The sequence below is a fragment of the Falco cherrug genome, chromosome 9 (assembly GCF_023634085.1).
Source record: "Falco cherrug isolate bFalChe1 chromosome 9, bFalChe1.pri, whole genome shotgun sequence".
Classification (NCBI taxonomy): Eukaryota; Metazoa; Chordata; class Aves; order Falconiformes; family Falconidae; genus Falco; species Falco cherrug.
Window position 1 is genome coordinate 5,817,623 of NC_073705.1, and position 21,648 is coordinate 5,839,270.

General features: G+C 48.3%; 1 protein-coding gene across 4 annotated transcripts in view; it reads left to right on the forward strand.

Moving 5' to 3' along the window:
* NR6A1 (nuclear receptor subfamily 6 group A member 1) overlaps positions 1-21,648 on the forward strand; it is a 98,450-nt gene that overhangs the window by 43,772 nt on the left and 33,030 nt on the right. The gene's annotated exons all lie outside the window — the stretch shown is intronic.

The following is a 21,648-nucleotide window of genomic DNA, read 5'->3' on the forward strand; positions in this document are numbered from 1 at the left end:
TGCCGAGGACGCAGTCCCCAGGGAGGCCACCCGCTGATGAAAGGGTCCTGCTACGTTTGGACTAACGAAGGGCAGAGGTGCTGCCAGGCCTGGCCAGTGCCGCGTCCCCGTGTCACAGCAGCACCGCAGCTCACCGGGTGGCTCCAGAGCTGCCGAACGAGGCCGCACCAACTCAGTAAAGTGTTTTCAGTGGCAACAAGAGACCATGGAGATGAGTGGGGAGAAGTTAACGTACTTGCCCTATCTTCTCATTCTCATTCTTTTACAGTCTTTTTAGTCTGCTTTTGGTCCTTGGCCTTTTCTCTCCTCTCTGAGGACATTTTGACACAGGGAGACCAAAGCAGTGGCCTGCCTCCGGGGAGTGGAGGCAGGGCTGGGTGGTTCCTGAGGTGCCTTCCAACCAATGGAACATGCACCATAGGAAAGGTTCTCTTTCTCTGACATTCTGTCTCTGTTTCTCTTCTGCTGCTGTTAAAATGCTTTTAACAACGCCTGCAATAACCCACTGCTGGTGCCGGATTCCTCTGCTTTGGATCTTTGGCAGCCCCAGTGCCCCGGGGCCGGGGCACACGCTGGGGAAGCTGCAGGTGACAGGTCGAGAGGAAGGTGCGGCGGCAGCAATGTGGTTCATGCCCCCTTGTTGATCTGGCAGAGCCTGGGTTTGTTGAGCATTTTTGGATGTGTCACGATGCTGGCATTAGGAGCCCCTCCTGATGGTGGGTCAGAGGTCCCTCGAGGCACGCTGGGCATGGATTTCCATAGAATTCACCCTCGAGAGCTGGATGAATGCAGAAATGGAAAATGAAATTAAAAAAAAAATTAGTTACATGGAACTCATCCAAAAGGAAGCAGTTTGTGGAGGGAGGAAAAAAGGTTAATATGGTGCTTTAAGGGTGACCCAGGCTCGTATCAGTGTCACGCAGCTGCTACTGATGTGGATGAAGAGGTTCCCACCTCCTTGTTGTGAGTGTGAAGGAGATAGCTCCTATCTGCTGCCTGTTCTGCCCACAATAACCATTCTAGTAACTTCTCCAGTTTCCAGACAGCTTCCTTTCGGCCTCCCCTTTCAAAGATTATCTTTGCTTCTTGAGTCACTTGACAATTCTTCTGAAATGTAGTTGATGCTGTTGTTAAAATACATCTTCTTGTGCTTGCCGGGGTATGAATGTGCTTCTGAGTGGTCAGTTATGGGTCACATTGGCTGAACAGCATACGGTATCTTTGATCCTATTTATGAAAAAAAAAAAGAAACTGTAAGAGTGTCCTTGAGGGTAGTGTGGTCCTTACAAGCCATCTCAACAGCTACTGAACTCTAGGAGCTTTTACAGACTCCCATGCATGGCTTCATAGACCTACTTCCCAGATCCCATATGGTAGCCAAGTAATGAAATCGTTTTTGTTTAATGGAATATCCTTGTGTTTTCTGCTAATGCTTTATTCTTAAGACTTGCTTTAAAAAAGCAAACAAGTGGGGAAAATTGTACTGAAGATCATTCAGGTCTATAGCCTAGCCTGGATTCCAGCCTAGTGCTCTTGGTACGTTAGAAATCCTGAATTAGCAGTTTTTCAGTGCTGTCTGCCTAACACAAGACTGTGATAATTTTAAAACTTCGGCAACTACGAGTCAGAAGTCCTCTGGTAAAGCAATTTTAAGATCTGCAGAAATAATATGGAAGTCCTGAAATATGCAATGTTAGGGTCTAGAAGAAGGAACAGTGTTTTGGCGCAGTGTGGAAACGTAATCGTATGTCAGTCTCCAGATGCCTCTTTCTGTCTCCTGTGTCAGAGGGGGTCTGCAAACGGTTGTTACATGAATATTTTGAGGCCTGTCCTAATTATATTGCTCTCATTATCAAAACACTAGGTCCTGTTCAGTTGGATGTACATTACGATGACTAAATTAGAACCGCATTTCACTGAATCTATGGAAAACATCATTTCCCATCGGGAAACGAACTGCTGGAGCAGTCGTGAAGAACAAGCTCCCCAGGCAAGGGCAGCGCAGCCAGGGATGTTCTGCTGTGGCTGTTCCTGCGAGCAGGAGCTGGGCCCTGCAGGACCCTGTCAGTGACAATGGGGCTGGGAGGAGGAGGTGGGGGGTTGACCCAGTTTTCCACCCTTACGCCATTTTACGGTGCTGTAATCAACTTTGTGTGATATTTTGCTGCATAAAATTTACCCCAGTCAAAAGGAAAAAGCAATGGAGGTCTGTTGAGGCATCTGAAAGTGGGGTAATGCCGGCACTCCCTTGTGCTTCTCCCAGTTATTCTTGAGTCTTTCTGGCAGTTCCTGTCTTGGAGAAAGGCGGTGACAAGACAGGGGAAGGAGGAAAGAAAAATCTTCCAGTGAGTTTGCTCAGATCCAACACACTTGACCCAGACGGGCAAGCATCTGGGTCACATGTGTCTCATTTCACTTCATACCGTAAAGCCCAGCAAGCTAAGAAATGGGGGCTTAAATGATAGATACTTGTTTTTTCCTTCCCCTATATCATCTTTATTGTAGCTACAGAGAAACTCAGAGCATTAATCTGAGCGTGGGCTTTTGGGACTGTTTGGGACCTGCTGCTGGTTGGTAGAGAATCGCGTTCCTGGCTGTGCTTCTGATGGGTGCTGGCGGCCCCGTCACTGTAGTGGCATCAGGGAAGGCGCAAGACTGGCTTAGTGTGGTCATCGTGCACAGTGACGTTAGCTTTGCTAACAGCTGAAGCGTGTGTGAGAAATGTGGGAGCAAGAGTATGTAGAAACGAGAGAGTTGGCTCTTAGCGGAGACACCGTTTGACAGGGGGGTGAAGAGAAAGCAAAGGGGCTTAACTGACAGAGATGCCTTCAGGCAAATTCATGATGATACAGTGTTTTACCGTCCGTTCAGTGGACTCATTGCATTTTATTAAAATGTTACAGCAGCCCTCAGTGCGAAGGCCAGCACTTCTTTTACTCTAAAGTAGTTCCTGCAGCTGAGGGCTGTGCTGAGCCAAGTTCCTGCTGCTCCATATGGGGTGGAAGTGCCGTCCTTTTGGTAGTGTGGTATGAGGTCCCAATCGCTGGTTTTCCTTGCTCTTTGTTTCTGAAGAGCGTGAATTAAGTCGTGCCAAACCAAAACCCAGTAACTGAGTGAGCCGATCCTGGCTCTGACAGAGGAGCCTGGAGTTCTGCACCGCACAACCTTGCCTCTTCCAGTGACATGCTGCGTAGCCCTGCCCTGGTCAGACCAGCCAGGCTCTTCCTGCCCCTCCCCACTGCTGTTCCTCTTCCCTTCCTTGGGTGATTGAAAGGTGTCTATTGTTGAGTTCATTCAGGCAAGACTGAAACAAATTATTTAAGAAAATAGTTTGGAAAAAGTTAATTTGGGTATGAGAGGATCAACTGAGGAAACTGTTTCTACTTGTACATGCTTCTGCTAAGAGGGAAGGAAGGAAAGGCTTGAAAATAAACCTTGTTGAGCCCATTTTTGGGAGTTATTTTGTATGTGCTCTGTCCTTTTGGTAGCTGTCATTACTTAAATCCATCTAACTCGATGACGAAGGAAGGAGATTCAGTTTGAGAGCAAATTCAAAGTGAAAAGATTTGGCCAGTGCCATGATGGAAGGGATAAGTGTAGGTAGAATGTGATTAAACAGAAGTATTCTTGGTATTAAACACACAGTTCAGAGGCCTCTACTTTAACACTCTTTGCAGTCTTATTTAAAGCTGGCGTTGTACCTCTTTTGCATGAGAAAGGAAGGAGAAAATTTATTTTTTAAAAATCAGCATGATGCTGAGCGAGATAGAAGTCATTTGACAGGATTGACAGAGATTTATGAAGACTCGCTACAAAACTTCAGGCGCAGCATCAGGGAAAGACCATGTCAGGAAGGACACTTGAATTTGCAGTGGGTAGGCTGAAGGAATTGTCCCTGCTAGCCCTGTCAGCAGCTGGCCACTCTTTGGGCACCGCGGCCGGAGCTGCCCGGCTCTCCGGGGGCAGCAACTTACTGCTGGCATCCGGACGCTGTGTGGGAAGAGACCTGGTGGCTGCCTTTCCCCTGCTGCATCATGCAGGGGGCAAGCAGTGACAGGCAGCAGTGGATTTCGTTTTTGCTTTTCTGTGCGTATAGTTTCCTCTCTGCTTCAAAACCTCATTTAAAAAAAAAAAGTAGCCTGTAAAAGTGGGATTGCACAGGTCTTCCAAAGTATTCGCGTTTACTACCAGTAACATGCATTCTGAACACAAACCAGCATAGCATGCCCTGCTACGGTGCGGCGCAGAGACAGTTGTGCTGCATGTTGTGCAGAGTCCATTATCCTCCCAACACCGAGTGCCAGGGAGCAGCCTGAATTCTCTCACTCAGGGAGCAAACAAGAGGGGAAAAAGAAGGCATAAGACCAAAACCAAGCAACAAGTCAGTGGAAAAGCCAGAAACGGGGTCTGCTAACTGTGCATGTATTTGTTTATTAGGGTATGCTGCCAGTATTAATAACAAAAGAATTGGCTCAGTTTCCACATTTCAGCTATGAAAAATGCATGTCTATATTCTTGTAATCAGGGGAGCACTTGTACTCAAAGAGAGGAACGCTGCAGGTTAGCACTCCGACAGTGTCCCTGTGGCTGTCTTTTTCTCGGTGGCTGTCACCTTCTGTAGTCATCAAGTGGATAAAGAATTTTTGTCATGCTGCTTCATGAATGAAGTCTGTGCTCTTAAAGAGCATAAGAATTAGCTCTGAAGTATGCATTATCACAAAGCTGATGATGTTGAAAATCATAAAAACTAAAATACACTTTCACTCTGTTTTCCATTTCTCTTATCACGACTCTGAGGAGGTACAGAGTCTGGTTTTAGTTTGTCATGCTTTTTTTTTTTTTTCCTGGCTGCTGCTAAAATGCTTGGGATCGTGGAGAGCTACCAGCCCTTTGCTTTTAGCATCATTCAAAAACCTTCCATTTAGAAACCATTCTGATATCTTGAGTTTTTTTTCTTCGTCTTTTTTTAACTACTAAGGAAATTTGCATGAAAATGGAATCATTGTTTCTGAAGAGTTCCATCTGCTCCTGCTGCTTATTCTGTAGCTGAAGTCATAATCCTCTGTTTGTGAAATTTCCCATTGAAGAGATTTTTGGCTTGTTATAGTTTCAGCACAAGATTTCAGAATGGAGGAAATATAGATGCTTCACCTAGGAAAAAAAAAAAAGAAAAATCCTGGAGATGACATCAGAACTGCAAGTGCATCTGCAGTCAATAACTGTAATTCTGTAGGGACTGAGTGAATAGGGAAAAGGACAGTAAGTGAGGTGTGCAGGGCTTGGGGTGGGGAAAAACGTGTTTCCTCGCAAAGCCAGAGCTTTGGCTGGGTGTAGTGAAGGAATAATAATTTTCTGGTGGGCTCAGTATGTTAGGATTTCTTTTGGTCAAAGTCAAAGGTCAGGGTTGATTCGGGGTAACGGGGATGCTCAGACCCACTGGAGAGAAACGAGCAAAGTCCCTTTAAAAGAGCTTTAGCCAGAAGGGAACCGCCAGGCTTCTCCCAGGCACTTAGGGGCATCCAGGCTGGATTTAGCCGCTCTCACAGCCCTGCATTGACTTCAGAAGAATATTCTGCAGCCGAGAGCAGGATCTCCTGTTGTTCTAATTCCTTCTCTTCCCCGGCTGTACGCGTTTCCCGTACATTGATGCATAGTGCCATGCTTGTGTGTGCCTGCATGTAAATGCTGAACACATTCTTCCAGTGGAAGCCATAGGAAATGGAGAATTCCGTGGGCTGGGAGGTGACACTTGTCCTGCTAGGACCTCTGTCGCTATGCAGAAATACTGCAGGAAAGTGGGTCAGGGCAGGCAGCGCTGGGAGCAGCCGCACGCCGCAAACCCACCGCAGCGGCCTGACAGCTCCCACCGGCCGCGCCAGGAGGGCAGCGGGGCACCGCGGGGCCCGAGCGTGGACGGACGGCGGTGACGTGCGTGGCTGCAATGAGCCTTCGCTCAAAAGATATTCTGAGAGAATTAGTGACCTCATTTTGCATCCTCATTTACAGGATTGTTTTGTGCACCACATGTGGTATTTGTGAACAACATTGCATATGTATGAACTAGGCTGTGCCTTGGAGTCGGTAGTACGCATTTCTGCTCTGGAAAGACAATTAATCTCAACCATTTGGCATTTTCGGTATTAATTACATTGTGGTGTACCCCTGTGTGCAGTACCTGTGTTTGAGGGCTGCCATATTAACCCTTCCCGGTACTAGCAGTTCCCAGAACAGCCTTCCCACCTTCCTCACTGCAAACTGGGGTCACACACTGCTCCTGCTCGACCCCTGCACTCTGGCCCGTCTCATTCCCCATGGGATGGCTATGATGCCATGTTCCTACTTTTCCCAAGCAGTGTCACATGTGCGCTGCTCTGACACTGCAGCGGTGGGAGGTGGCTGGACGGGTCACGTCCCATGAATGCCGTGCCCTGGCCAGACCCTCGCTGGGCTGCCCACGTGGGTCCCTCGCTGCGTTGTTCTACCTTCTCCCTGCTCGTCGGCTGCTGAACTCTCTACCCCTTGTGAAATCGCTCCATATATTATCCCTTCATAGAAGCTGGCTCCTGGAGGTTGTTAGTCCACAGCTCGCTCTGCAGCTCAGGCACAACCCTTAACAGTTTTTCAACTTTGTATACAGATCAGGTATATAATTTACCTCTTTAGGGACAAAAGATAGCTGATACCAACAAATCTGCATGCTTTGCATGCAGTTGTGCTTTGTAAGCTCCACAGGAAACATACTTAGCTAAACAAAGTCGTAATTATGTGCACCTTCCTACCTCTGTTTTCTTGCTGTTCTCTATCACGTTGGCACTCAAGTACCAGTTATTTAGGAAAGCTCGCCATGTATGCCTCGTCCCAATCAGCCTCTTGCTCCCTTGTTGCCAGTTTCTTTTTCTGCTCCAGCTTCTATCTGTCCCTGGCCTTCAGAGCCTTTTACAGAGATAATTTAAGTCTTCTTGTCAGGTAAAGCCTGGAGCTGGGTGAGGCACGGCTGGGCTGCTCCCCGGGGGGGATGGAGTTCAGCTGGAGGAGGCTGTCCTGCTCTGCCCAAGGGCCATCTTTTCATCCGCAGGGTCCCACTGCATGCACAGCCCTTACCCGCTAACAGCTCCGTGTAGTGCTCCCTGGCATGGTGCCTTCCGGAGCTCTGTCTGGAGCCGGGAGAAGATGTGCAACCTCCCGGCTCAAAGCACAGCTCTCACGCCGGCGGTTACAGACCCTGGCATCCCGCAAAATTAATTAGTTGGACGCAGATTGCAACAGTAGATATTGGCAGAGGATAATGGACTGTATTCTATGGATATTGAATGCTTTTAGAGGAGAAGCTAGTACTGCACTTCAGGCATAAAGAAATAGCAGCAAATTTATACATAGATACTGTTCTGAAAAAATGTAAGAACATCACTTCTTCACAGGGGAAGAAGCCTGTGCAAAAGCTTGTTAGAAGTGTTGATACCTTCATTTTTGAGGAAGGCTCTTTCCTTTACCTGACAACCATGGGAAAACATAGGCATTTTTCAGATACGTTTCGCTTGCTAACATGTTGGTTTAGTTTTTTGGTTTGTTCTGTACTGGAGGTGAGGCTGTGAGCTCGGCTTGTTTCTCAGGCAGTGCTGTGGCTTTTCTGTTTGTCCTCAAGAGCCAGATAGGAGACTGCCTATAAAACCGTGCTTGAGCTGCAAGAGCATGTAAACATTGTGCAAAACATAGGTGTGCATATTGTTGTTTGCATATAACTCCTTTGTTTTTTCTTTTAAATTTTTTTTCATTTTCCAGTTCTGTGTGCAGAAACACAGCAACTCACATGTATGACCCAAGTACCAATTCTGCACGGCTACATCTAAGTTATAAATGAGACTAGAAATTACATGTAGCTCTGTGATTTAATTTTCTCTGACATATTGAGTCTATGTTTTAGCCTACAGAACTCCACAGCTGTGCCCTAATTCTCTTTTCCTTGTGATCTCAACATCGCTGCCTTTTAAGGCATTGCTATTCTTGGATCTCAGCAGGACACCATGTTAGACTGTCACCCTGCACTCGCTATATTGCCATTGCATAAAGCAGCTTCTGCCTGGACTTCTAGCTAATATGTGTGAGGAAAAGTTTGGAGCAATTTAGTGGGTGGATGAGACTAGATCAGTGTGCTTTATATTCTACACGGTAGTGTGCATGAAGGTGTGGGTGTGGCGATTCCTCTGGGATTGCTGTCTGAGGGCATAAGGAAAATGTTTATGTTCTGTTACAAATAATAAGCAAGGTTTTGGTGAGACTCCTATCAGGGATGACAATCCACGCAGGAAGAAGTGGATGTCTTTTTTGCTTGAAATAGGGGTGTTGCTGCCCTCTGGGTATTTATATTCTGTTTTGTTAAGTGGCATTTGAATCTATAGAACTCTATGTGGCTAATTCTTGATTTAACCAAATATTGACTGTGTTTCAATTCCAGTGCGGCCTTCATCTAACATCCTGCATTTCCTCATATAAATGTAGCGCAAGCACAGTTTGCTAAATCTGGTGTAGGAACTTGCTAGATGTGATTTAGCCTGTTCTAACACACGGTATGCCACCCTCGCTGTGCTCAGATATGTGAATCTGATTGCTGAGAGCCTCTCTTGTGAGCAGCAAAGTCTGCTTTCTGTAGTACGTGTGCTGCAAAGTCATCACAACACAGCACAAACAGCCCCGTCTTTTCTGCTGATAAGATGCCTGGTGGTGAGCACTGGGAGTTTTTTGTTTGCCTTGTTTTCAAGATAGATGATAAAAACACTAGTGCAGTTTTTAATTTTTAACTTTTGGAAAATGAGTTGGCTTATCTTAAATAAGCAATGTGAAAATATAATACGATTGGAATTTCAAAAATTTATTGCCAAAATCCAGGAACGGTTGTTGGGGCAGGTAATTTTAATTTCAAATCTGAATCTTACATGTTTTCTCTAAAATCATCTCCCATTTCTTACAGCACCTCGCATTGGAGAGGATCCCTCAGGCTAAACCCGGGTGCGCTGCGTCCTGGGACTATTTATGGAGACGGCTGCCAGGCAGTGAGGGCAGAAGGCAGTGGTGGAAGGGCAGCAGTGGAAGGGCAGGAGTGGAAGGGCAGTGGTGGAAGGCAGTGGTGGAAGGGTGGCAGTGGAAGGGCAGTGGTGGAAGGGCAGGAGTGGAAGGGCAGTGGTGGAAGGCAGTGGTGGAAGGGTGGCAGTGGAAGGGCAGGAGTGGAAGGGCAGTGGTGGAAGGCAGTGGTGGAAGGGTGGCAGTGGAAGGGCAGTGGTGGAAGGCAGTGGTGGAAGGGCAGCTCTGCCTGCCCTGCTGGCCATAGCTCATGCTGATGCACTGCCACAACCATGTCGCCAGTGCCACTGCTTCTCGGCCCCTGGGCGGAATGGGGAGGGTTGGTTTGCTTTAGGTAATCTGCCAGTTTCACATTCCCAGCACAGCAAGACTAGTAAACCTGGGGCAGGAGCAGTGGGTGTTGTGACATTTTAGTGTTTCTCTTGAGTGTGCAGCGCTGGCTGTAAAGAGGATGGTCATTTCAGCAGAGTGCAGCTTAGGACACGCTTAATGAGGGGAAATCAACCCCCCTAATTCAGGGGCTGTTGTCCCTGGGCAGTCATGGAGAAAGGTGGATTCCTTCAGCAGGCAATTTAGAAGCATCTGTTACAAAGTAATCACTGTCCTAACTTGGTTTTCCTCTGAGTACCAGGTTCCTGCACAAGGCATTAAGGTCCCTGACTTCTGCCGGGCAGCTGCGTCTGAGACAGCTGCTGGAAGAGATGCTGTTCTTTGCCGGCTGTACAGGGAACTTGGAGCCTCTCCACTTGCAAGGCATAAAAGCTGGAAATCTCTACGGTCTTGGCTCCACGTCTGGTGGTCTGTCTCTTTTGGTCCCATACAGACACACTGTTTCAGTAATTTACTTAGGCATTAACCTGCTTGTGCTATTAGATGTCATGCAATATACTAAATATTACTAAATTATTACTAAATAGCCACATATCAGCTGTGCTCCAACACAGCATCACCTCAGGCTCCTGCTTTTCCAGTTTGAGATGGTTTCCACATCATTTTGGGATCTGGTGAAAGGAAATGTAGGACTTTGAAAAGTCACTGAGCCTTTATGGACCTGGTCCCAGATCCTACAGAACCTCATGGCAAAGGCCAGTCTTGGGCTGGTTTCTGTTTAAAATCAATGGCAAAGCAGCAAGAGCTCCCCGTGAGCATCTCTACATCTTTGAGGGTACTTCATTGAGGATGGTTTAATTTCTCGCCTCTGGGATCTATTCCCCAGGCAATCCATCCAGCAGTTTCCAGCTGGATCCAGGGGTGTATAAATTGTATAAATACCTGGATAGGCTTAAAATGCTCTGAGCTCTCTCCTCAAGATAAGCCTCTGCCTGGACTGTCAGAAATCAGCTAATTAACCCTGGATGCTCTAGAAACAATTTGCTGGATAACTTGTATTTGCAAATTGCAAGTATGTGTATTTGTTCAAGCACAGTCTGTGCTACTTGTTGCCTTTAAGGTGTAGCTGCCGCTAATTTCTTCTGATGATGCAGCTTCTCCCCCAGCAGACCTGGCTAGAGCTTCCAGGCCGGGATACTGAATACTGTGGTGCAGTAATGATTTTACAGACATCTTCAGAAGTGAATTGCAGATATATAAAAATAAAATAAAAAAGTGAACAATGATGGAAGCATGCTGTTGGTAGTGGAACCTGTTGGGGAATTCAGGATGTGGTGTAGGATTATGGTTGAAAAGGACAAATTAAAAATATAAACCACTTTCATGCACCCTGAATTCACAAAGGCCCCCAAAACATCTGTGTTTGTTCTGAGAAGAAATGTAAAGGCCAAGAAACCCTCCTGACGGTGACAAACTGCGTAAAGGGAAGCCATTTGGCTTTGCTGCCAGCACTGCATTTCAGAGGACGTGGGAGACTGCTGGTGGTGGTCCGAGTTGCGTTGGACATGGAGAACTGTTTTAAATAAAGAATTAAAAATCTTTCTCAAAAATAAATATAAATTTTACTTAAGGGGGGAAAAAAAGAGTTAAAAAGCAAAAAGGGTTAGTTTTAGTATTTGTAAATTGTCGTTTGCCCTGCATCTGCCCAGGCCATTGTCTGAGACCAGGCTGGGGCTTGCAGGGAGCCGACCCAGTGCAGCCGACCCAGCGCAGCCCTGCTGATGTTTGGGTTACCTTCTGCACGGGGGCACCACGGGAACACCGCATTGATTTTAGATACACTATTAATACAAATGTGAGTGAGGTCACAACAATTGGTCATTATTATTGTTTGGCTAATGGACATCCCAGGTCTGCTCAAACAGCTGTATTAAAAAAATAAGTTGAGAAATAGATATGAAAAAATGAGGAAGGAAGAAAATAATCACTTTACAAACCAAACAGTGATGCCAGCAAAAAGTGCGCTTCTGGATCTTGCAGAAATGAAGCCTGGAGATGGTGGTGGGTGCCCACCCTCTGCCCGCCCATCCCCACGAGCACACAAAGGCAGAGCTGTGAATGCTGCCGTCCCACTCGGTCCTGCCGCTTCCACTGATGGGGTCATTCGGCGGCACATAAGGATTTAGGGGCTCTACAGAAAGGCGTGTTGTGAGCAGACTGGTCTGGTCCTGGATCCATGGGTCCCTTCTATGTTTAGATGCCGTAATGAGACAGGCTTTTGTGGTCAGGGCTGCTGACAGGAACTGAAAAGGAGAAAATAAAAATGTGCGTGGGGAAGTGTCATGGGAAGAGCTTTCCACAACATTCATGAGCTCTTAATGTCCTGAGGTCAAAGTTAGGGGAATTCAAAGAAATAAAATCTGTTGGATGGCTGTGACAAATCATAGCATTGTTACATTACATTTAATATATTTTAATTGACTCTGGGTTTGTCCCCCATTGGTTTTACAGTGCTGTCATCTGGAAGACAAAATACAGAGCTATGCTTTCCCAGCAGAGCAGTGCTTGTTTCTATACCAGTTGTATCTAGAAGACTAGACTTTGTGTGAACTGGATAATTACCCTGTAAATGAACCAGAGCGAATGTAAGTTTGTGAAGGATCATCTAATGTGAGTAAAATATTGACTAGCTACCAATTAAGTTAGCATGAGGCTGGATCATGTGGAAAAGAGCATGTGAAGATGTAGTTAGACTGTGTTGTGAGACATACGTGCACAGGGATCAACTTGATACCCAAAAAATTAGTTCCACCATGTGGAATAAGTTCTTGACTCCAGAGCAGACACTTGGCACAGCGCAGATCCTCTGCTGCTTCAGCCGGGGAAGTAGCTGGTAATTAGAGGCTCATCTTCTGTGAGTCAGACACAAAAGAAAATGAGGGCACATTTTTTGAATGGGCTTGAATGAAAGCAGAGGGATATTGCACTGAGAGAGTCTTGGTTTCTTCTCCAGGTTTGGAGAAGTGTGGTGTGTCATGCTTCCTTCTGAAGCGCCACTGTCGGTGCACCCCGCTTGCTCCTCTTCCTGCCCTCAGCCAGTTTGGTGGCTGTTGGGGTTCTTGTTGGCAAGATGACCGCTTTTCTCAGTTTTGCCTGCATTCCTCCCCATTTGTGAAATTAAGGGAAATTCCTTAGTACACAGAAGACCCTGTTTGCCTTTGAGCTACCTACTTATGTAGAACAGCGTTGTGACTACAGGAATTTCATCCTGAAAATGTGTGGCAGTCCTGGGGACTCGTGTTACAAACAGCCAGTTGTAGCTGTTACCGATATGTAGTAGCTTTCCTCCTCAAGCACATTATCTTATTACCATAGATTTAAATATTTGATTTACAAAATGTTGCTGCCTGATACTCCAGCAGTATCATATAAGACACATCACAATAGATACTGACTTTAAAGATTGTTTTAAATGGCTTTAATACAGACAGAGGTCAGAAAAGGCAAGATAACAGCAAAAGAGGCTATGTCAAAAAGTAATTAGAGCAGGACAAATGGATTGTGCAGGCATGTCGAAGGCTGTTATTTCTGTAGGCAGTGAGTAGGAAAGGTGTTAATGTAATGTGACAGATCTGGAGCAAAAATGAGGGTGCAGCGAAAACAAATAGGAGCTGACCAATGGAATGGTTTAAATTATGAGGTTTGCTTTAACATAATTTGATTACACATGAAAGAAATGTTTAGTGTAGTTTCTTTGAAAACCTAATTGTCTTAAATACTGCATGTTCGATTCAGTCTTTACACCCAGAGAAGCAGTCCCGCACTGTGGCAGCCTCGCTATCTGTCAGTAATAAGCATGTGAATGCTTTGGCCTGTGTAGCTTCACAAATGGAGAGGAGGATGGAAGATTTTTTTCCCTAGTGTCAGTCTAGTAAAATTGGCTCTTATTTGCAGTCACGTACATCTTAATTTGGGGCCTCGTGCTATCTGGGGTGGGTGGTATCTGGGGCCGAGGAGCTGCTGGTAGCGATGATGTGACAATTGAGAAACTAGTTTATCAGAAGGGAAGGACTAGGGTCGGCTGTAGCAGAAGGAAGATGGGAGGGAACAGTTATTTTTTCGGCACCCAGCTCTTGCCCTATTCAAAAGTGAGAGCAATATTAGGAGGATATACTATGAATATTAGAGGAGGATAACAATGCAGAAGAGCCCCGGTTTTCCAGACTGCCCCAAAGGAGTGGGCAGAACACAAGGATTTAATTTCCTGAGCACTGTCCTCCTCCGTGGTGTCGTGTGGAAACTGCGCTGCCTGCGGCACACGGCACAGTTCCACCTTGCAGGCAGAACAACCCGTATGGTTCGTAGGAATGTTTTCCTCACATCTGCAATAGCAGAAACTTAAAAATTATGAAAGCACCTTCCTTAAGGAGCCAGTGATGAGGCTTTGAGCCGAATGCTTCACGTTATGCCTAAACAACAAAAGGGAACTCAGAGCCCATGAAAAATCATGCTTGTGGGCAGCTAGGCTTGCATTGACCCCTCACCCCTGCAGAACAGCACCAGGCACATCGCTGTGCCACCTCTGCCATGCTGGAGGCCTTCCTTACCACTTTGAGTCCCTCTAGAAAGGAATTAGAATTTACACAAGGCTTCTTAGAGTATGGGATTTTTTTCCTGCCCCATTGTCCAGTGTCATCTAATCTTTCCTTAGTTGTCCTTGAAATTCTAATAAATATATTTTCCATATATTTTGACATTTTGCAATTTCATTTAAACTTGACATCATCTGAAGCCATCAACTGTGGTCTATAAATGGTTCAGGTGAGATGCGTTAAAGGTGGTAAATCATTATGTCTTCAAGCTGAGGAGGTGTTGGCAGAGGTGCTTAGAGAAGCTGGGAGTTCTGGTGATGTTCTTTTTTTCGGCGGAATATGCTGTTTTCTGAATGGATGTGTTCTTGGCCAGTCACCTGGGAAAAAAAGGGAAGTCTGTGGGTATTGCCAGGCTATGCCAGACAGTTCCTCGGTGCTTTTATTACCATTCTTGTAAATTCTGGAAGGGCATTTCTCTTCAGCTTTTCCTCTCCTTGTGAGAGTATTACAAACTTCAACAAGTTTAGTGTAATGATACTCTAAGACAATGGCAAAAAAAGACATTTCAAATAGCTGTTCCTAATAACAGAAAAAGTAATTGCAGTAAAAATAAACCCGAAGGGCCAGTGTCTTGGTCTCCTGTGGGGCGGCCGGGGCAGATGTGATGTGGGTGCCTGGGGGGGCTCTGCCCTCCAAAGCGTAGCCCAGAGCTGACGGCCTTCTGCTCCGGGGGCAGAAAATGGGGTTTAAAACCTTACTGGTGTCCCTACAGCACTCGGCTCGGTGTGATTCGGGCGTTGCAGACCGCGGTCCGTGACGAGCGGGGCGCGCTGTCGGGCCGGTCCGTCTGTCGGATGCTGCCCTCTCCCGTCCGGCCCCCGGCCCGGGACCCTGCTCCAGCGCGTGCTCGGCCCCCCCGGCCCGGCCTGGGGCAGCAGAGGGTGCTGGGGGCGGCGGGGCAGGGTGCTGGGGCCGGCTGTGCCCTCCCGGCCCGGGATCCACCTCGCCCCAGCGCGTCCGCGTAGCGCGGTTTGTAAACCTGCTGTAAATCCCAAGGGTTAGAAGCTGCCGTGTTCCGTCTCTCCGTAGCGTGCCGGTGTTTCTCTCTGCTCCCAGGCAGCCCTGCTTGCAGCGGGAGATGCTCATGCTCCTGCCTTGCTTGCCCCCTGTCACGCTCCGCTCCGCGCGTTCCCCCTGTACCGACACCAACGTGCCACCCGTCCCCTCTGCCCCGTCCCACCCCGCTGCGAGGGGCACAGGCGGCCCGTTGGCTCACCAACAGCATTTGCCCCATACTCCTAATGATCTAAACCAGCTAATTAACAATTGCAGTCATGATGCAGTCATGACGACGTGTTTGATACAGGTACAGAATCTGCAGCTTTAGTGCTGATGTTTTTTCTTCTTTGTTTTGCTGCCTGACCTGAAGTTTGGGGAAATGCCCTCTTGCTGCTCGTTGGGTTTTTTTCCTGGGGATCCCAACAATTGTTGCTCGTCCACCAAGCTGCCTATTTAGAAATAATGCTCAGAACTGTAATAATAATAGTTATAACAAAATGTTGGTTGGTTGTTGTTAGTATTAAAAACTGCAGCAGACCAGCATAGCCGTATGATTGCAATTTATGTAAAATAAGTCAGGTGTAAAATAATCTTTCGGCTTTTCAATTTACCACTTAAACGCACAAAACTTTTCCTGCCTCTTCCAATGCAGGAGATGCTCTCTGCCTTGTCACCTACATGTCTCTCCTCTGTTCCCACATCCTGCTAAACATCTGCATTTTCTGCCCAGCATGGATGACGCCAGGTTGGGGTGAAGAGGCTTCTGCTCATTTGTGCGTGTGCTGGTGGTGATGGGGTGCCCGGCTTCCATAGGTGGGACGTGCTGGGACAGAGCCCCACTGTTGCACCCAGGGTGCGCTTGGGGGATTCTGTGCCTGCATGTTGACCCCGTGGGAGAAACAACTGGCTGCAGGAGGGCGCGAGGAGGGTGCCGGGGCTGGACCCCGTCCTGGGCTCGCTGCTGCCCGGCCACGCAGGGGCTGTGGTGAGCAGCTGGTGCTCAGGGCACTGTGGGGCTGTCGGTGGTAACGGACCCAGCTCAAGGACTCCATAGAATCATGGAATCGTTTAGGTTGGAAAAGACCTTTGAGATCATCGAGTCCAACTGTTAACCCAGCACTGCCAAGCCCACCACTAAACCGTGTCCCTAAGCACCACATCTACATGCTTTTTAAACACCTCTGGGGATGGTGACCCCACTGGGCAGCCTGTTCCAGTGCTTGACAGCCCTTTCCTAAAGAAATTTTTCCTAATATCCAAGGTTGGTCCGGAATGATCTGATGTTGTGTGACCTGATTTGGGTTACCGGGAGTTACAGGACATGCGCTCACAGAATGGGATGGAGTCATCCTGTAGGAAGCAAAGCGCTTGCTGCTTGCTGCGGAAGGGTTTAGAAAGGAGCTCGATTGCCTGCTCATAGAAATGTAAAGCTTCTCCCTTTGCAATTCCCCTTTCTTGTACTTGTCCACTAAGGCAGTAAAACCATATACTTCCCATGCCTACAATCCCATTTGTTTTCCTTTTTTCCTCTGAAGGTGACCTCTCTAAGGAGCCCTTCACCTCCCCCCTGCTTTTTCCTCTGTTATACAGAGCTGGTCTCCACTGTTTGTCACCCATCAAACAAGATGCAATGAAACACCTCTTGTGAGCCATTCGTGGGCTGGGGTGGCAAATTCAGTAGCCAAGCAAACAAAAATACAAAGAGATGGAACTGGAAATGGATAGAGGGATTAATTTTGCACAATGACCTATCAGAAGTAGTAAGAAGGAGGAAAATGCTTAATTATATGTGCACCAAGTGATACCTTCACCAGGATTAGTGACACCACATTCCTGGTGCGTTTAACGGTAGGGAGCAGAGGAATTACCCGCGTCTGTTATGAACCCTTATTGCAGGACTTCTCAGAAGTCAGGCAGATGGTTGTTGTAATTTATTGCAGTTCCTTCCATAGCTTCTCTAAACAATTTTATTTTATTTTATTTTCTCTGAAATATCTGTACGCATAGAGTGAGAGGAATAGATTTTTGGGGAAAGCCTGTGCTGTGTTTACCTGCAACCTGTTCTCTCGCTGCAGTGGCTGAAAGTGGTAACATCCACAGTCCTGAGGTTGCTGAGATATGCTAGTCCACGTTCACGACGTTTCTCCGGGTACATTTGCAAACCAGCTCGGTTCTGGGGCACGGGGTGCTGTTCCTGGCTGGGGCTCCTGTGCCTGCCGAACCGCCGAGCTCAGGAGTGGCGGCGCTGCAAAGCAGAGATGCTGCCAGTGGCACCGTCTGTTGGTAAAATAAAAACAAAGCCAGGAGCCTGGTAGCTCCCTACGTGCTGTTTGTCGCTCGAACTCAAATCGACTTTACTATTTCAGTTTGGCCCGTGGTAAGCTCGGTTGTGTTGAGGCAGCTCCTGGTTTAGTTGCCTTCAGCACCAAAATGTGCTCAGTTTTGTTATCCGCAGCTTGGACTTTGTTCGTGCCACAAAGGGGCCGATGTCTCAAACTGCGTAGACACGACAGAGCCCCGATTGTCATGAAAATCGGCGAAGCCTTGCTGGAGCCCCAAGAATTATGAAGCGGTGGCTGTGAGTGGGAGGGCAAGAGCATGGGGAAGGGCTGCCTCTGTCCTGGGTCCACGCAGCTCTGCTAGCCTCTGTCTGCCCAAATTCTGTTTTTTTCATGAAAGTTTTTAGGGATTGGCTGTGGCAAGTGACAGTGTCTGCAGACTGTCCTGGAAGACCTCCACTGTCCTGGTCTGGCAGCATCTGACCCGTTTCGGCACTGGCTTACAGCTCCAGTGAGGATCTACATTTCTGAAAAAGTCACATCTTCTGAGAATTCCTTCTCCCTGGAACTGTGGTCTCGCGCACGCCGGGGGAGCGCCCGGGAGAAGGGACAGCACGTGGCAGTGCCCGTGCTTCTCCTGCCTGCAGTCACTTCCCGCAGGCAGCCCAGGTGAAACACCCGTGCTCCCAAAAGGAAATCCGGAAAATGTTCTTAAGAAAAAGCTCTGAAAGTACAGGGTGCCTTTTAATGCCTTGCACAACTCAAACATTTTCCTTTTCTCCTGCCACATTTATAGCCCGTCATCTTCTCCACACTGTCTCCTGGCTGGTTTGCCTGGCATCACAGTTCGCTGTGGACAAAGGGCAGCAAAACGCAGCATTTTTCCTGACCTCGTTTGCAGACAAGTGGCCACGTTGGTAACAGGATGAGCCAACGCTCAGTGCGCCCTGGAGATCTCCCTCCTGCTTCACAAGCCCCTCCCTTACGCCCATAATGTCAAGACAATAAATCCGTTGCAGGCGGCAGCGTCACTTGTATGCAGGTTTTGGCAATGTTTTTTTACCATTATGGGCTTTTACCGTGATGAACTGGTGTTATTCAAAAATGTTAGATGTCAGTTACAATAGCATCAGCTTTTTCTGTTTGGGTTGGGAATTGGCTGATTCGGGCTAAAATAAGAACCAGCCACTTTATTTTTCCTTTTACCAGGCTTGCTTTAAGGCTGTTTGGTTCAGAGAATGGGATTAATCTTTCTTGGGTTTTGCCTGTCGTGTGCCCATTCCTAGTTTGGCCTCTCATTTTACAGAATAGTTCCAGATCTCTGCAATTATTTTCTGCCCTTAAGGATTTATTATGGACAAACTGTGATGTGTGTACTTAATGTGACTTTTGAATAATTTGGAAGATTTGGGTTGTTTGGCCAATTACCCTTTTTGCCAGCCAGCTTTTGTCTATAATTGCAGTTGTTTCTGAATTAGCAGAGTGTTTTTTCAGTGTATCTCTGTTTTGAGTCCCAACAACAGTTGTGTGAGCAACTTCATGTCGGTGTGTTCTCCTGAGATTAATTTGCTTTATTTCAGATTGCTGTGGCCACATTGCACTGTGCTGTTACAAAATAGGCACTCTGCATTCTGGTCACACTTCTCCGAGGGGTGCTGGGAGCGAGCAGAGTGCTCGCATGGGATGAAGAATGTGGAGCTTTGGGAGCAGGCAGAATTGCAAGCAGCTGTGTCAATAATGCAGCCAGGGGATGGCTTACCTTGGCCGTGCATTGCGAGGGCCGTGTAACAGGCTCCTCACACAGCCCTGCTTTGGTGACCTCCAAAGTAAAAAGAGAGAGGTCAAGCTGCAGAGCTTGTCAAGGACCAACACAACAACTTTGCAGATTTACAGCATAAGCGAAGCGGAGACCTGGCCCAGTGCAGGGCTGGTTGCGGCACCTTTTGTTCCTGCATTGTGCACCTGCTCCCGCAGAAATGCTAGGTTAAAACCAGATTGTGAACAGACAGACTCACAGGAGGGTTGGCAGTGGCAGGGACCTCTGAGACCGTATGGTTGGACCCATCTGCCCCAGCGGGGGCAGCCAGAGCAGGGTGCCCAGGCTGCCAGGAGGGTGCTGCTGAGCTCTGCTCTTGCGTGCACTTGGGGTCATTTGCATTGCTGAATGTCACCAGAAAGCCATAAAATTTGAGGCTTGGGATTGAGCGAAATATGACCTCTTTTGTTGCCTCTGAGCCTTGTTTATTTTAAGTCAGCCATTTCTCAGAGCATGGTTGAGCCCCACGGTTCTCAGCCTGAGGAACAGAAGCAGACTGTGGCTTTTGAACAGAGTCAGTGTGGACATCTGGAGGACAGGTGGAATTGGGCACTGGCAGAAATGTTTTTGGCTGTGCCTTGGTGTGGTGAGCAATGGTCTGGGCTTGGTCAAACGCAGCTGACCCCTGGGACACGTTATCAGGCATCTCATGTTTGCAGCACTAAGAACACGTGAACTGCACAATATCCAAGGCTGAGTTCATCCCAGGAGGAGGGTGAAGGAGCAGAAGAGCTTCAAGAAAACATTGACTGGTGCAGAGAAACATGTCGCTGTATCAGGCGGAGAGCTCACCATTACCAGTGCTGCCACGGTGGTACCTGTTTTGAGGTGGGCAGCTAAATCAGTCATGGATTTATTGTTCTGAAAGTTTGCAGAGCCACTGAATTTAGAGGCAGAGATGATCTGCCTCAAGGGGGATGGGCGACATGGAACTTTTTGAGTTGAGAGAGAAATTGGGCAAAGTCAAAATGCCCAATGTGTCATGCAGTTTATTTACAGTAGAGGTTTTCTTGTTGGAGCTAGTGCGATGTTAACTCCATCCTAGCAATAGCATTACTGCAAGTTACTTGCAACCCATTAGGAAAGGGAGCGCGCGCTCACTGACGTGCCGGTGTAGGTCGTACTGTTAAGTTCTGATCATTTGACTGACCTCCGCACTTGTCCATTGCCAGCTGCGTCTGCACCGGCCCTGCCCATCCATCGCCTGGTGGCACACACTGCTGTACTTAGACCATTGCATGGCTCAGGCGGCCAGAACGGGGCTGCACAGCTCACACATCCCCATCCTGCCCGTCCTGTGGGCTGTGCTCTCGCGGGGGCTTGGGGAGCCCTTGTCCCTGCTGGTGGCACACCTGCCTGCGTTTCCCAGTCTTGCTGTATTTCGTGCAGTGGTTTGTCTTTTCTGCACTCCATCCCAACTTGAAAATGCGGCTGTGGTGCTGGCAAAGCCGATGCAGTGTCCCTGCAGGCACAAAGCAGGAGCCCTGACTGCCCAGCATGGCTCGGCTGCCCCTTTTCCTAGAGCCACGCTTTGTTTTCCGTGTTAGTCTGGGTACTGATCTTCAAGTCAGCTTTTGTGAGGCTGATGGCAAAACCACAAACTGATGCTGAAATCACTTCTCTAAGCCACGCCTGTGTTAAGCAGCCTCAGAGGGCAGAAAATGAGTTATGCGGCAGTTTCTTGAGCTTTCCTCTGGCGTGCCAGCTTTGGGCATGGCCAGGGGGGATGCTGGAGCAGGCTGTGCTCCGCTTGTCTGGCAGCTACTGCGCTTCTGTTGGCGAAGGCGATGAAACAGAGCGTGAGCTCGCGCCGTGCTGACTGTTCACCCTTTGGAAATCTCTGTATGGTCACAGACGGAAGCGCCGGTGTTCCTTGGGTGAGGAAGCTGAAGCAAACGCCCAGTTGCCAGTGTCCCATCCCCATAGGCTGGCAGGTGCAGACCTGGCAAGGGGGGCTCTGGCCCCCTGTCCCATAGCGACCACCGCCATGCAGTGCCCACAGTCCCGGCCCTGCCACACATGGGGCTTGTGGGCAGCGTGGGGCCCCCCCTGCCCACCCTGCATGGGCAGCCCTGCCTGCTGCCTGCTGCTGCCCACTGTTGCCCTGCCTTGCTGCCTGCTGCTGCACTGCCCACTGCCCTGCTTGCTGTCCACCGCTGTCTGTGTCTGTGTGGCTGCAAAGCAGGACCCATCTGGCCCATGCTTGCATTTCAGTGATGATTAAAACTAGATGGAAGTCCTCAGCCCATAGTTGTCAGCAGCCTAAAGAAGCAGCTCTCATGCTGGCAATCCCTGGTTTCTCTCAGCGCGTGTCCAGGCGTTAATTCAGTACCGGCTCCCTTGGCCGTGCCGGGGAGTCGGTGGAGAAACCACACAAGGTTGTGGCTGCACTCTGGATCCTGGGGCTGGGGGCCGGTGGCTGGTGGTGGCTGGGGGCCAGGGGCTGGGGCCTGGCGGCTGAGGGCTGAGAACTGGTGGCTAGTGGATGGGGGCTGGT